This window comes from Emys orbicularis, chromosome 6 (assembly GCF_028017835.1).
Source record: "Emys orbicularis isolate rEmyOrb1 chromosome 6, rEmyOrb1.hap1, whole genome shotgun sequence".
Classification (NCBI taxonomy): domain Eukaryota; kingdom Metazoa; phylum Chordata; order Testudines; family Emydidae; genus Emys; species Emys orbicularis.
In genome coordinates this window covers 135,712,963-135,728,212 of record NC_088688.1, presented here as the reverse complement: position 1 = coordinate 135,728,212, position 15,250 = coordinate 135,712,963, and positions in this window count along the sequence as shown.

Sequence of the window (15,250 nt, the reverse complement as noted above, 5' to 3'; positions counted from 1 at the left end):
TGTGTGTAGCGGCGCAGAATTCCCCCAGAAGTAATACTCGCGCTAGGTCTCATTGAGCAGCAAGGTCTACAGCAGGGGTCGGCAACCTTTCAGAAACGGTGTGTCGAGTCTTTCATTTATTCACTCTAATTTAAGGTTTCGGGTGCCGGTAATACATTTAAACATTTTTTAGAAGGTCTCTCTCTGTCTATATTATATAACTAAACTATTGTCGTATGCAAAGTAAACAAGGTTTTCAAAATGTTTAAGAAGCTTCATTTAAAATTAAATTAAAATGCTGACCTTACGCCGCCAGCCCGCTCAGTCCGCTGCTGGCCTGGGGTTCCGTTCACCTAGGCCGGCAGCGGGCGCTGAGTGGGACCGGAGGCCGGGACCCCGGCTGGCAAGGGGCCAGCAGCCAGAACCCCAGACTGGCAGCGGGGCCAGCGGCTGGGACCCCAGACAGGCAGTGGGCTGAACGGCTCAGCCCGCTGCTGCTCAGCCCGCTGCCGGTCTGGGGTCCCAGCCCTGCCCACATAGAGTGGGTACCTACCTTCTCCCTGTTTTAGCCCATTCTCTTCCTCTCTCTCTGCACTGAGGGTGGGAGTGCACTGAGCACAGGGCTGGGGGTGAAGGAGCAGGCTGGGGGTTGGGGTGTAGGGTCTGGTGTCTGACGCTCGGGGGAGGAATGCTGGGAGCGAGGATTCTGGATTCCTAGGTTTCCAGCTGGGCTCTAGTTGTTCGAGGGGGTGGGGGGCAGACGGAGACTAGGGCTCCGGACTCCTGGGTTCTGCCCTCAGTGCCAGAGGGGAGCGGGGTCCAGTGACCTGGGGTGGCGAAAGAGGCGTGACCCAGCTGTTCCCAGAGTCCAGCAGGCAGTGAGCCGCAGCCCCCGGGCTCAGGTTCGTGCTGTGGGATGCGGCCTGCCCCAATACAGAGACACCAGCCCCTTCCCGGAGCCCAGGAGTCCCAACTCCCACCCCGCTCCCCGCCCTGCCCCAGTACAGAGCCGAGCTCATCCCGGCACCGGGGCTCCAACCCTGGGGCATCCTGCCTGAGTCCAGGGAGCGGGGCCGGCCATGCTCAGGGCGGCCGGGCGCATGGCGCAGCTGGGACCCAAGACCCTTCCCCACTTACAGGCCTCGCGGGCGCTGCGACTCCTGTGGGGCCGGGTCCCTCTTCTTACCCCTGCCGGTGGTGCCGCTTCCCGGACACGCTAACCCGGAAACACAACCTCCCACTGGAAGTGACAGAGGTCAGCAAAGCATGTGCAAATGCCGGCGGGAGGGGCGGAGAAGAGCGGGCCGGGCCGGATTTTTAATGGCACGCTGCTGCCTGCTGGGGTCCCGGCCACCGGCCCCGCTCAGCCTGCAGCAGGCTGAGCGGGGCCAGCGGCTGGGACCCTGGCAGGCAGCAGCGTGCCATTAAAAATTGGCTCATGTGCCATCTTTGGCACGCGTGCCATAGGTTGCCTGGTCTACAGCATGGGCTAGCCGCCCCGACTACAAACCCACCTGAATCTGATGGTTATGAACTCTGGGCAACTAGCCCATGCCACTGCTGCCTGTGCTACCATGGCTACACTACTGTTGTTGGCACACTAGCTCAGCTGAGATCTAGCGTGAGTGTATCTATGCGAGCTGGGAATCGCATCCTTAGTTTGCAGTGTAGATAGTGTAACTGTAGATTAAGAGGCAATACTGCCCCCTCACAGCACTGAGTCATGTATAACTAGTGAGAACTTTTAGTAAGGGGAGAGGGAACACCTCAGGCCGCCTCAGTTCGCCTTATGGTAAGGCCAGCCCAGCACAACAGTGACCCAAAGTACCTCCTCCTTAGTGACTAAGGTTCCAGTTAGGATGACCCCTCTAAATTAAGGCACAATAAATAAATTAAAATAGGCATATTAAGTATAGGTCTGCTGCCCTTTCCTCATACAATAATGATAACATCATTTCATTACCCCTGCATGAAAGACTTAAGTGAATTTTAACCCCAAACAGCCAAATTGATCACTTTGGCAAAGCATGTGTGCAAATACGATCTGCTCCTGAGGTCTCTTCCCCCAGTTCCTCAATGGAAGGCAGGGGAGAGCTCAGTCAGACCTCTGCTCACACTCCTGTTAGAAGAGCAGACAAGAGCTGAGGCACTTCTGGGGAGCTGGGTTCTGTTCTGGCCCATGCATCGTACAAGAGGAAAGGAAAGTACAACGTGAGTCAGTAGGAGCCCTTGGTTTGCATGCAGGGCTGGCAGTTAAGAAATTAACAATGGATCTAGAATAGCTAGCCTGCCCCTTTGGTTTCTTACCAGTCTTGGAGCCCAGTCCATCTGCAGTGTTCCCGTGGCATTCAGTGGGAGTTTCAAAGGGGCAGCAATGTCAGGATTGGTCTCACAACCTGACCACAACAGTGAGAGTCACTCTCCCCATCTGAGCAGTGAGAAACCATAGAAATGTGAGCCCACGAGGCTTTCCCCAGCTCCAGCCATTGGATCTCCTGGGGGTCTAATGTTTGCTACGTTTTCATCGAGACTGCCGAAAAGGCAGCCACAAGTGTGCCAAGAACCCAGAGCACCGACACGCAAGAACTTCCAAGAACTACTTTGCAAAGCAAAATGTACTCTGGGGCCTACCTGCTGAGCTAGCCGTTATCAAAATACAATCCTGGCACCTTCCCAATGTAGCTATGATGCAATTAGCTCAGCCTGGGTGCAGATCAAACAAAATCTCTCTTCCTGAGCACCTTCTCCATCCCCACTGCCTCTGTGCTTGCCATATTTACACTCACCCGTGGGATCAGTTGGTTTTTGTAATTGGCGGGAGCTGAACTAGGAAGGTGCACAAAGACGGGCAGCAGCAGTGAGTGAATCAACAGCATAAATAAATAGGGGCAGAAGATGTGTGCCCATTCTTGAAATGTAAGGGATCAGACTCTGTCCTGACTTCCACCCTGTGTAATCCCATGTGCTCCTATATGGTCACACAAGGAAGCTTGGATAGGGCAGAATATAGCTCTCCGTTCTGCAAAGGATGCGTTATTTAGTGGTATTTTTGCAGTGAGTCTCTCTGTAGCTTTGTCTCAGCCTCCTGTGTGTTAGAGGCAGAAGTGTGGACTTAAATTATAATAATATATGGAGATATACCTATCTCATAGAGCTGGCAGGGACCCTGAGAGGTCATCGAGTCCAGCCCCCTGCCTTCACTAGCAGGACGAAGTACTGATTTTTGCCCTGTATTCCTAAGTGGCCCCCTCAAGGATTGAGCTCTCAACCGTGGCATTAGCAGGCCAATGCTCAAACCACTGAGCTATCCCTCCTCCGCTTCTCTGGAGCAGAGAAGGGGTGTTTGGCACAGTCGCCAGGGTCCATATTTCTCACTTGTTAAAAAGGTACTTTCCTTTCTGACTAAGAGAACGAAATCAGCCAGAAAACAAATCAGCGCACACATGTCAGAAAGCAGCCCCGTAAAAGGACGGGTCTTAGATATTTATTCTTGCTCTCCAGACCAAAGACTTGACACTTGGTAATAGTAAAAAATATTCACATCTCAGTAAGCACGCTTCATTTAAAGCTAGTGCCTGAAATTAACTGCTCCACAGCCCAAGTGGGGAGCATGGTCTAGGGCACTGCTCATGGGACTGGGAGACAGAGAGCATAATTCTCCAGGGCCCTGCTCCTTGTGTCGTTGTTAGCACCTACGCAACGTGCATGTAAATGGTCCCGGATCAGAATGGCTACATTTTACACTCATCAGCACAGGTGTAAGTGACAACACGAGGTGCAAGGCAGGAAAGAAACATGATCAGAGAAGCCTATTTCTGAATATGCTTACACCAGTGTAAACTCTCTAGATTTCCTCCTGATTCAAACCAGTACCAATGAGATCAAGCAAGGATCCTCCTGAGTTCTAGACCTGACACTGCCACTGATTTGCTGTAAGTCCTTGGGCAAGTCGCCTGGGCCCAAATTTTCAGAAGGATTCACTAAGAACCTGATCCAATGTCTGCTGGAGTCAATCGGTGTCTTTCCCTGCCTATGTCTCCAGTGGGTAATGGATCAGCCCCTAATTCTGGGCACTTCTGCTTGAGACACTGAGGTCCTGGTGTTCCCAAAATGTGGAGTGCTCACAACTCTAACAGAAGTCACTGGGATCTGTGAGAGATCAGGCTTCCTGGGATCCATGATCTAAGGGTCCAAAATTAGAACATTTAAGGCCCTAATCTCTCTGTCTCTTCAGTGTAACCCCCTGCCCCCTCAGTTTGTGCCTTAGATATAACCTGCCCCAGCCCATGCAATTAACACTACATGTAGTCACAGAATGTTTGGTTATCATTAACTTATAATGATTGGGCACCTACTGTGTATCCAATGTATCTCTTGTTTATCTCGCAAATCATACTACGGGCCAAAGAAAAAGCAAAAATGTTTGCCACAGCTGCAAAGAGGGTGATTTATGTGAAGTTTATATAATTTAAAAATAATGGTTCTGACTTATGACTCAGCTTTTACTTCACTCCTGCAAAGGGATCATATAAACCAAAACACTGCACACGCCCATGAGGAATGGTCCTAGACCTAGGGCAATCCAGAGCAAGCCTTGCACAACCCACTAGTGAAATTTAAAAACAAGGCTGAATTTAGAACGTAGAGCATTTTGCTGCACTTCTCTCTGAAAGTTGGCAGCTTGTCCTGTCATCATCGATGCTTTTACTTATAAGGACTTAGTCAACTGGTGTCACATTAGGGAAAAAGCTCCCTTGTTTGCTTCTCCATCTGTAAACCTGGGAGATATTTTCCTATAGATTTTTGGCTTTTGTCAGGCAAGCAGTTATTTGTATCCCTCTATTTCCAATCTGGAGTGGTAGCTCACACTGCTCTGATCCGTTTACCTGTTGCTTTAGGATGTATTCAGTGATTGCCATGGCTCTGGCAGTAATAATACCTAGCAGTTACCTAGCTCATCTCATCCGCACAGTGCAAAATGCTTTGCAAAGGTCAGAATCTTTATCCCCATTTTACAGACGGGGAAACTGAGGCATAGGGTGACCATGACAGTTCTCATTTGTCCTATGGATATCTGTGCTTCTCCTGGTTCATGTCATCTTCTTTACCACAGCAAACACTGAAATCTGCATGGCAGCTCAGGTTGACAATAAGATTTATCAGAGGGACAGCTGTATGAGTACTCGATCTAGGCTACGATCAGTCGTGACTGATCAATTACACAGGAGCAGAAAGAAGCCTGCCAAGATGAGGTGTTTACAGTCTCAAGATCACAACTCTTTGTTTCCTCTTAGCACTTTCGTGTAACTAGAATCCAGATGACCTCTGAATGGTATATGTGCTGCTGTTCTGTAAGTGATGTACAGCGTGAGACCACCAGGGAGTGAAAATGAATGGGGCTGGTTACCAAGCATGAGACAAAATTGTCAGTACTATAATGGAGCATCTTCAAGGGCTATAAATCATTCCTGGTTCTGAGGGTCGTTTTGTGTTTAAATTTGTATGACTATGTGCTCTTGTGTGTGATCAAAACCAATTCTTAAACACAAAACCAACCAAGGGATTTAAATGTAAAATATTTAACCAAGGTTGGGTTATAGCTGAGATTTCAAAGGCCCAAACGTCTGGGAATTCAGGGTTAGGGTTCCAATAACAGCCCGAGCTTGGCTACACTTCAGAATACATTGCAAAGACTGGAAATAAGGTGCAAATGTTTAACTGACGGTTTAATTAACCAGTGGAACAGCTCACACAAGGGCATGGGAGATTCTCCATCACTCGGAGTCATTAAATCCAGCTAGAGTCTCTTTATCAAAGAAATGCTCTAGCTCAAACAGAAATGATCAATTTGATACAGGAATCGCTGAGTAAAATTCTCTGGTGTTTGTTATGTGAGAGGCCATTGGGGGAGGAGTGTGGTTGAATTTCCTGACATTTGTGGATTTAGAGCCACATCCCTAGTATGGCACTAGCGTGGTTAATTCTTTTTGTGATTAAAATATGTGAGTGAAGTTAGCGGGATCCTCTCTGGATGCCCATGGGACCAGGTGCCGTTCGGGCAGACTCTGTCAGTGCCCTGGCTGGTGGTTCAGTGTGAGAGAGTAGGGAGGGACCAGGGGCTGCAAAGGGGAGATTCGCAGAAGGTGGGTGCCTTGCACTGTTGGGAAATCCAGCCGTGAAGGGCCGCACCTGGCTCTGGTGGAGAGTAGACTGACCAGCTCCTCTGGGCTTGTTCCACACTAGCGAGGCAGACCTGTAAGGGTGGCTCTGCGAGGAGGGGGGTGCTTAGAAAGGGGAACCTACCACAGAAAGGGGTGGAGAACAAGGTGAAGACTGCTCCACCTCAGGGATGGCTGACCACAGACTGGTCAGCCAGGCCTCACCGCCCCAAAGCTGCATGGCCCAGTGGGAAAGCAGGGTGTCCCAAGAGGAGGGGCTGGAGGTGGACCATGGACCCTAACTGAAGACAGTAGACCAGCTGATCAACGAAGCCCCCAGGGCTGGTCCCAGACAGACGGCTTAAGAGACAGGGCACCTTTGCCTTTCTTTTCTTTTTCTTTGACCCCCTCTCACAAGGAGAGCGAGGGAAAGGGACCTTTCTTGTCTTTGGTTGGAGAACCCTTTGTGTACTACAAACAGGGAGGTCATTATAAATAACTTGAATTGGGGACTGTGGGGACACAGAGGTGCCCCAGCCCCACACAAGGCCCCTGCTGCGTGTCTCACATTGGGCACCCATAATCCCCCATCACCTTCACCAGTGTTGGCCATTTGCCTAGGGGTCGGAGAGGTGGTTTCCTGAGGGACAGGCTGTTGGCTCTCGCACGGGGCCATCTTGCTCCACTTAGGCGGTCTATCCCCAAACCAAACCTCATACTTCCCTGTTATACTGCTAGTGCCCCAGGCATGTTCTCTGTGGTCATAAACACTGGCCCTTCACTTCCACTACGCTAGCAAATACTTCAGTCGGCCGGGAGAGACTTCCTCACACATTGCTCGGCCTCTGGGGATAGCAGCTCGGGTGCTCACACCTGTCCTGGGCAGTCACAGCTGCGAACTTTGCTCTGTGCTGCTGGCCTCAGATCACTCCCTCGCGGATGCTTTTGAGACCTGTAGGAGTCTGACACCGAACTCTGAGACACGCTTTCCAGCAGCAACGTCCCAGGCTGCTGTCTGCAATCAAACCCTTCCCCCGCCTTTGTCTCCCTCTCAGTGTGGGTGAGGTAAAGGTTAGATTGCTGCAGAGTCACTTGCTTTGCTGGTCTCTGTCTGTCTTGTGCTAGGTGTGGAGCCACATCCTTTTGTTACGGAGACAGGAACCACATCAGAGTTAAGGTTGCAACCAACATAGGCATTGCCACCCTGGGTCAGTGCAGGCCGTCAGGCACAGGAAGTGATTTCGAACCATGACGCGGATGTCAGCGTATCAAATGAGCTAATTCAGTCTGTTTCTCTTGAGTTATTCTACTTTCACAGTAATTAAAATAGGCACAGCATAAAACAGGAGCCAGTCCTGAGACATGCACAGTGCCCTCAGTTCCTATTGACTCAGCACTTTCATAGAAACATAGAATCATAGAATATCAGGGTTGGAAGAGACCTCAGGAGGTCATCTAGTCCAACCCCCTGCTCAAAGCAGGACCTAATCCCAACTAAATCATCCCAGCCAGGGCTTTGTCAAGCCTGACCTTAAAAACCTCTAAGGATGGAGATTCCACCACCTCCCTAGGTAACCCATTCCAGTGCTTCACCACCCTCCTAGTGAAATAATGTTTCCTAATATCCAACCTAGACCTCCCCCACTGCAACTTGAGACCATTACTCCTTGTTCTGTCATCTGCCACCACTGAGAACAGCCTAGCTCCATCCTCTTTGGAACCCACCTTCAGGTAATTGAAGGCTGCTATCAAATCCCCCCTCAGTCTTCTCTTCTGCAGACTAAATAATCCCAGTTCCCTCAGCCTCTCCTCGTAAGTCATGTGCTCCAGCCTCCTAATAATTTTTGTTGCCCTCCTCTGGACTCTCTCCAATTTGTCCACATCCTTCTTGTAGTGGGGGGAACAAAACTGGATGCAGTACTCCGGGTGTGGCCTCACCAATGCCGAATAGAGGGGAATAATCACTTCCCTCGATCTGCTGGCAATGCTCCTACTAATACAGCCCAATATGCCATTAGCCTTCTTGGCTACAAGTGCACACTGCTGACTCATATCCAGCTTCTGATCCACTGTAATCCCCAGGTCCTTTTCTGCAGAACTGCTGCTTAGCCAGTCGGTCCCCAGCCATGGGATTCTTCCTTCCTAAGTGCAGGACTCTGCACTTGTCCTTGTTGAACCTCATCAGATTTCTTTTGGCCCAATCCTCCAATTTGTCTAGGTCCCTCTGGACCCTATCCCTACCCTCCAGTGTATCTACCTCTCCCCCCATCTTAGTGTCACCTGCAAACTTGCTGAGGGAGCAAATTCATCCCCTCATCCAAATAATTAATAAAGATGTTGAACAAAACCGGCCCCAGGACTGACCCCTGGGGCACTCCGCTTGATACGGTCTGCCAACTAGACATCGAGCCGTTGATCACTACCCGTTGATCCCGACAATCTAGCCAGCTTTCTATCCACCTTAGAGTCCATTCATCCAATCCATACTACTTTAACTTGCCGGCAAGAATACTGTGGGAGACTGTATCAAAAGCTTTGGTAAAGTCAAGATATATCACATCCGCCACTTTCCCCATATCCGCAGAGCCAGTTATCTCATCATAGAAGGCAATCAGGTTGGTCAGGCATGACTTGTCCTTGGTGAATCCATGTTGACTGTTCCTGATCACCTTCCTCTCCTCCAAGTGCTTCAAAATGGATTCCTTTGATACTTTGCAGGATTGGGCCCAGGGCTGCCCAGAGGATTCAGGGGCCTGGGGTCTTCGGTGGCGGGGGGCCTCCGCTGCCGAATTGCCGCCGAAGACCCGGCACTTCGGCGGCAGGTCCCGGGGCGGAAGGACCCCCTGCCGCCGAATAGCCGCCGAAGACCCGGAGCAGAAGCTCTGGGAGCCCGGGCCCCGCGAGAGTTTTCTGGGGCCCCCGGAGCGAGTGAAGGACCTCGCTCCAGGGGCCCCGAAAAACCCCTGTGGGGGCCCCTGTGGGGCCAGGGCAAATTGCCCCACTTGCCCGCCCCCCCCGGGCGGCCCTGATTGGGTCCAGCCTGCCGCATTAGGACCATCCAAACTAGACATTAACATGAAAATAACAATGAGAATCTCCTCCCATTCAGTCACCCCCAAAGCCTATCCCTTTCTCTGAAACCCAGCAGAGGGGGTCTGCTTTGCAGCTGGCCCAGAAGGCTAACCAGTCTGGAGTTGGGAACAAGGGCCCTGCATGAATGACAGACACCCTTCCACCCTCCCTGCTCAGCAGCACTGGCCTGGGTGAGAGATGTCTGAGCACTTTGACGCTGCAAATCTACTTAAGCAACATTGGCGATTAGGAGTACTGGAATCCAAAGCTGTTCCGTTCGTCCAAGTGCCAGATCCGGGAAATGCAAATACAATTGGTGCTTCCTTCTCCGGACTCCCGGGTAATATTATTCCTGCCCTCGATATGCCTGGCCCCAATTTAGCAATTTAAAACAGATGAGTCCTGCTAGTGGCTCATCCCTACTGTATCAATCCTGAGCTGATGTCGTCATGCCTGGAAAATTGTGACTGCTTTTGAATGGGATTGTGTAAAGGGTGTGATTCTGCAGTGCATAGGGCACACAGACTTCGAGCACAGGAAATGAATGTTATATTTGAATTATGATCACAAACGTGGGAAGCAAAGTATTTGACCAGCTGACTGCCTTAAACTTAACACCATGCTGTCAAATTTTGCATGTTTAATGTTCACTTTTGTGACCAGTGTAAAGATTATTTTTCTAATTAGAATAGCAGTTGTGATACAGGAAGTTCTTAGTTAATGAAAATTAGTGGGGAAGTAAAATATATCCTAAAAGTGCATAATTTGCTTTGGATTGGTTTGGGAAAAGCTAGAGAAGTCTGGCTAGGACTGTGAAGCACAAAAGAACTCAGAGAAAGTGAAGAAGCTAAAATCAAAAAGGCAAAATGGTCATTTATGGAGATAGGGAAAAATTCCAGTTTAATGAAAAGGAGGCAGTATTTGAAACATATGGGCTCATACATCATCCTCTTCCAGATGCTACAGAAGACAATGGCAAGAAAAGATTCTCCCCCCCCCCCCCGCCCCTTGAAATTGATAGGATAGGTGATGTTTGTAATGTGTTTAAAGACATCTAATTTCCACAGGACCTACGTGAAGGGACTTAAGTGCTTTGAAAACTTTATGTATTGAAAGCAAACTTTCCGCTGAAAAATATAAGTAAATATATTTTTAGCTATGCCTGGGTGCATATACGTGTTTGTATTAGCTATTATTTCAGGTTGTTATAATACATTTTTAAATATCTAGAGTTTTAAAAGAACTAAATCTTAACAGCTAAGGCCTTGTCTACACTACGAGAGTACTTCGATTTTAGTTAATTCGACTATGTGGAATCGATATTACTAAGTCGAACGTGTGTGTCCACACTAAGGACAGTAATTCGACTTTGTGAGACTTTGTGAGTCCACACTAACGGAGCAAGCGTCGACATTGGAAGCGGTGCACTGTGGGCAGCTATCCCACAGTTCCCGCAGTCCCCGCTGCCCATTGGAATTCTGGGTCGAGCCCCAAATGCCTTCTGGGTAAAAAAATGTGTCGAGGGTGCTTTTGGGCGCCTGTCGTCATCCGTCCGTCACTCACGCCCTCCCTCCCTCCCTCCCTGAAAGCGCCGGTGGGAAATCAGTTCGCGCGCTTTTCTGATTACTGACAGCGCGGACGCCACAGCAGTGCGAGCATGGATCCCGCTGCGACCATCGCTGCAGTTGTGGCAGTTCTCAACGCCTCGCAGCTTCTCCTCCACCTGTACCAGAGGCAGCTGCAGATCAATCATGAGAGGAGGCTACGGCACCACCGTGACGGCATGAAGTCGGACACTAGCTCCGACCTCTCTGAGAACATGAGACCCAGCGCCCAGGACATCTCGCTGTCACTGGGTCTTGTTGATACTGTTGAACGGCGATTCTGGGCCCGTGAAACAAGCACAGAATGGTGGGACCACATAGTGCTGCAGGTCTGGGATGAATCCCAGTGGCTGCGCAACTTTCGCATGCGGAAGGGGACTTTCCTCGAACTGTGTGAGTTGCTGTCCCCTGCCCTGAAGCGAAAGGACACCCGGATGCGGGCAGCCCTGACTGTCCAGAAGCGAGTGGCCATAGCCCTCTGGAAGCTCGCAACGCCAGACAGCTACCGGTCCGTCGCTAACCACTTTGGTGTGGGCAAGTCTACCGTGGGGGTTGCTGTTATGCAAGTAGCCAGGGCAATCGTCAAGCTACTGCTATCTAAGGTAGTGACCCTGGGAAACGTGGAGCTCATCAGAGATGGCTTTGCCGAGATGGGATTCCCAAACTGCGGTGGGGCTATAGATGGGACTCACATCCCTATCCTGGCACCGGACCAACAGGCCAGCCAGTACATCAACAGAAAGGGGTACTTTTCCATGGTGCTGCAAGCACTGGTGGACCATCGGGGACGTTTTACCAATATCTACGTTGGATGGCCTGGCAAGGTTCATGACGCTAGGGTGTTCAGGAACTCTGGTCTGTATAGACGGCTGCAGGAAGGTCTTTACTTCCCGGACCACAAAGTAACTGTTGGGGATGTGGAGATGCCTACAGTCATCCTCGGGGACCCTGCATACCCGCTAATGCCCTGGCTCATGAAGCCCTACACTGGCGCACTGGACTCAGGGAAAGAACTATTCAACTACCGGCTCAGCAAGTGCAGAATGGTGGTGGAGTGTGCTTTTGGCCGTCTCAAGGGGAGATGGAGAAGCCTACTCACTCGCTGTGATCTCAGCGAGACCAATATCCCCATTGTGATAGCTGCTTGCTGTGTGCTCCACAATTTGTGTGAGAGCAAGGGGGAGACCTTTATGGCGGGGTGGGAGCTTGAGGCAAATAGCCTGGCTTCTGATTACGTCCAGCCAGACAGCCGGGCGATTAGAAGATCCCAGCGGGACGCGCTGTGCATCAGGGAGGCTTTGAAAGCCAGGTTCCTGACTGAGCAGGGTCTCCAGTGACTGTTCACTTTGTGGACACAGATACTGAACCTGCCCCCGTTTCTTTACCCAGTTACTGTTGACTATCCTTCCAAGTTACATACCCCCTTCCCCACCTTCCCAACAAATAAAATCTGTTCCATTTTGTTACTGAACAAGGTTCTCTTTCTTACTGTTTTCGCGGGAATGTTTTAAACCGGGGACGCAGACTGTGGCGGGGGGCTGGTTTATTGTTTTGATGCAAATGATGCTTCTAAACTCCGGGAATGACAGGCTCCGCAGTGCTGGATTGGTTGTTTCAACGCAGCCTGCCAGCAGTCCTGGGCGGGACTGCATGTATGTGTCGGCCAAGTGACTTTCTGGCAGGGGGCGGAGGGTAACAGATCCCCTGCTGCGTGGCTCTGTGATCCAGGATAAGGACCGCGGCAGAAGATCTGTAACTGCCCTCCCCCGCCACAAAGTCACAGATCAACCCCCTCGCACCCCAGAACATGAAAACCGCCTCCCAGACTGACCAGGGTAACTGGTGACTGTACTGTGTATGTGTCCTGATGCTGGACCTGCCCCCGCCTCTGTAGCCTGCTACAGGTGACTGTCCTGTCCAAGTAACAAACCCCTTCCCCCCCTTCAGACAGAATCCCCTCTAAAAGACACTCTCGGAAACAGTACTTAACAGAAACAGATGTTTTATTATGAACCGCACATGAAAAGGGGGGGAGGAAACTTGGACGTGGGCTATTGTGAGATGGGTAGGAAAGGGCTTTTCAAACTTTGGAACGAGAGCCTTCCATTGCTGCAGCAGTGTGCAGGGGCCGACTGAAAGTTTTAACGGCCCTTGCCGCCCCTCCTTCTTTGGACTTTTGGTGAGGGGGGTGTGGGACTTGGTGGCGGGGGAGGGCGGTTAGAGATAGACAGCAGCAGGGCTCTGTCCTCCTGCCTCCGGTCTTGCAGAACATCCACTAGGCGCCGGAGCGTCTCCGTTTGCTCCCTCATTAGTCCAAGCAGGGTTCGAGTAGCCTGCTGGTCCTCCTGGCGCCACCTCTCCTCCCGTTCCATGACTGCTCTGTGCATTTGTGACAAGTTCTCCCTCCACTGTGTCGTCTGGGCTGCCTGCTCTCGTGAGCACTCCATAAGTTCATAAAACATGTCTTCACGCGTCTTTCTCTTCCTTCTCCTAATCTGCGCTAGCCTCTGGGAGTGTGATGCCAGGCTGGGTTGGGAGACAGTCGCAGATGTGTCTGTGGGAATGGGAAAAAGGGAGTAAATTCCTGAGACAGATAAATGAAGTTGCTAACAAAGAACATAGTCTTTCTCTGTGAACAACACCATGCACTGGACCTTTCACATGCGCACACAGGACAAGGTCGAATTTTCGGCCCTCGCCTTCAGTGCCTGGGGTCTTGCAGTTGCGATCAGAGAAGCGTGGCAGGACACCTCTACTTTTGTTGCAGGAAAACATGGTAAGCCGTAGACTTGTGGCAGCTTAAAAATGTAATAGTAGCACTGGGCTCCTTTCGCACTGAATGCAAGGCCACTCTCTGCTGGCAGCAATCAGGGAAGCATGAGCTCTGCCCCTGTCCCACCACCTCGCGGCTGTCCCCGGGAAAGATCACTGTATGCTGCCCCTCTGCCGCCTCCACCGCGTGGCTGTAAAGCAGTCCCAATACTAACATTCCCCTCCCTAATTTAAAGCAGGGCGTCATGTGCGATATAACTCTAATGAGGATCTCGGAGAGCGAGAGGGGAAGAATGCTTCGGGAGACCATGCAGAGGCCAGGGCCGTATGCCGCCATGCTGTGCCGTGCCATGATCCCAGACTACTTACTGGACTCATGGCGTGGGAACGTGTGTTACCACGGTGGACCAGTTATGTTAAAATTACATGTTTAGATGTTTAAAGCACTCACTGCTTGATCCTTCCCCTGATTCGGTGTCCGGGGTAACGGCTGTGGATGGTTGGTAGGGGATCTCGGTAAGGGTGATGAAGAGCTCCTGGCTGTCGGGGAAATCAGTGGTGCAAGCGCTGTCGACTGCCTCGTCCTCCTCATCTCCTTCCTCATCTTCCCCGTCCGCTAACATTTCCGACGAGGAACCGGCCGTGGACAGTATCCCATCCTCTGAGTCCACGGTCACTGGTGGGGTAGTGGTGGCGGCCGCACCTAGGATGGAATGCAGTGCCTCGTAGAAACGTGATGTGTGGGGCTGGGATCCGGAGCGTCGGTTTGCCTCTTTGGTTTTTTGGTAGCCTTGTCTCAGCTCCTTGATTTTCACGCGGCACTGCGTTGCATCCCGGCTGTATCCTCTCTCTGCCATGGCTTTAGAGATCTTCTCGTAGATCTTTGCATTCCTTCTTTTGGAGCGCAGCTCTGAAAGCACGGACTCATCGCCCCACACAGCGATGAGATCCAAGACTTCCCGATCAGTCCATGCTGGGGCCCTCTTTCTATTAGATTGCACGGCCATCTCTGCTGGAGAGCTCTGCATCGTTGCCAGTGCTGCTGAGCTCTCCACGCTGTCCAAACAGAAAATGAGATTCAAACTGCCCAGACAGGAAAAGGAATTCAAATTTTCCCGGGGCTTTTCCTGTGTGGCTGGTCAGAGCATCCGAGCTCGAAGTGCTGTCCAGAGCGTCAACAGAGTGGTGCACTGTGGGATAGCTCCCGGAGCTATTACCGTCGATTTCCATCCACACCTAGCCTAATTCGATATTGCCATTTCGAATTTAGCGCTACTCCTCTCGTTTTCGAGGAGTACAGAAGTCGAATTTAAGACAGCTCTATGTCGAATTAAATAGCTTCGTGGTGTGGACGGGTGCGGGGTTAATTCGATGTAACGGCGCTAAATTCGATATAAACTCCTAGTGTAGACCAGGCCTAAGTCTCCATTATTGGCTATTTTGTTAATTCCATTTAAATGTATCAATTACTGCACTGAGAGGTGATAGCATCTCCTCTCTCTATATATATATCTCATTATTTTATATTAAGTACATGAGAAAAAGCCTGGCTCATAATTGACAAATCATATGGTCAGTTAGTAAGTTTCCATTGTTTAACTTCTCAGAGGTAAATAATATTAAAGTGTAGAACTACATTAACCGATCAGTTCACATATGCAGATA